Source organism: Octopus bimaculoides, chromosome 29 (assembly GCF_001194135.2).
Source record: "Octopus bimaculoides isolate UCB-OBI-ISO-001 chromosome 29, ASM119413v2, whole genome shotgun sequence".
NCBI lineage: Eukaryota > Metazoa > Mollusca > Cephalopoda > Octopoda > Octopodidae > Octopus > Octopus bimaculoides.
The window spans coordinates 4,966,314-4,966,956 of record NC_069009.1 but is presented as its reverse complement, the minus strand read 5'-3'; positions in this window follow the sequence as shown (position 1 = coordinate 4,966,956).

Here is a 643-nt window from a genome sequence, read left to right as displayed (position 1 = left end):
AACATTGCTTGACAACCGATGCTGGTGTGTTTATGTCCCCGTAACTTAGCAGTTTGGCAAAAGAGACCGATAGAATAAGTACTAGGCTTCCAAAGAATAAGTCCTGGGGTCGATTTGCTCGACTAAAGGCAGTTCTCCAGCATGGCCGCAGTCAAATGAGTGAAACAAGTAAAAGAGTAAAAGATATATATATATATATATATATATATATATACACATATATGTGAGAAGGGATGACCACTAAGTGGACATCCTTTATGCTAGAGATAGACCATCTACAGTCAAACCACAAAAGAAAAGAATGTTCTCCAGGGAAATTCAGCAAACACCAGAACACGAATAAGAGAAATGAAAATATAGAAAAAATAAAGAATTAGTCATAGACCAGGTTTCGTGCATTAATGGATTAATGTAATTTTTACTTACATAACCCATCTGAAGCTCATCTGTACGACCGTTCAATGCAATATAATTTGCAGAACAATACATGGATTGTCCACATAAAATTAGACATGTGTACAGTTCTACCGATTACATTGGAGTTATTTTCAAAAGTCTCACCACAGAAACCAGGAAATCGGGCCCATGAGCTTGGCTAGGTTATAAAAGGGCGTGTAAAAAAATATATATATATACATGTATA